The sequence below is a fragment of the Diaphorina citri genome, unplaced genomic scaffold, assembly GCF_000475195.1.
Source record: "Diaphorina citri unplaced genomic scaffold, Diaci psyllid genome assembly version 1.1 scaffold132783, whole genome shotgun sequence".
Taxonomy (NCBI): Eukaryota; Metazoa; Arthropoda; class Insecta; order Hemiptera; family Psyllidae; genus Diaphorina; species Diaphorina citri.
The window spans coordinates 1-249 of record NW_007509713.1 but is presented as its reverse complement, the minus strand read 5'-3'; the positions used below and the strand labels follow the sequence as shown (position 1 = coordinate 249).

General features: G+C 47.4%; 1 non-coding gene across 1 annotated transcript; it reads left to right on the top strand.

Moving 5' to 3' along the window:
• Positions 1 to 166: 166 nt before the first annotated feature.
• On the top strand, positions 167 to 239 carry Trnat-ugu. Its single transcript has one exon. It is a non-coding gene; the product is annotated as a tRNA-Thr (tRNA).
• The last annotated feature ends 10 nt before the right edge of the window (positions 240 to 249 follow it).

Below are 249 nucleotides of genomic sequence, written 5' to 3'. Positions count from 1 at the left end.
GGATTCCAGGATCCAGACACCATGGCCTTTAACTTGGTCGGTAGGTACTCTGTGAAGTAGGATCTGTGCGAGATATTGAAGGACTAAAAAACCTACTAGGTTACCTTCAAATCGACTCGAATTTACATTTTCCAATCTCCTCTGGAATGTAATGTGTACCTTGCCAGCCTTGTTAGCTTAGTTGGTAGTGCGTCTGCCTTGTAAGCGCTAGGTCGCGGGTTCGATTCCCGCCTGGGGCGGATTTTATCC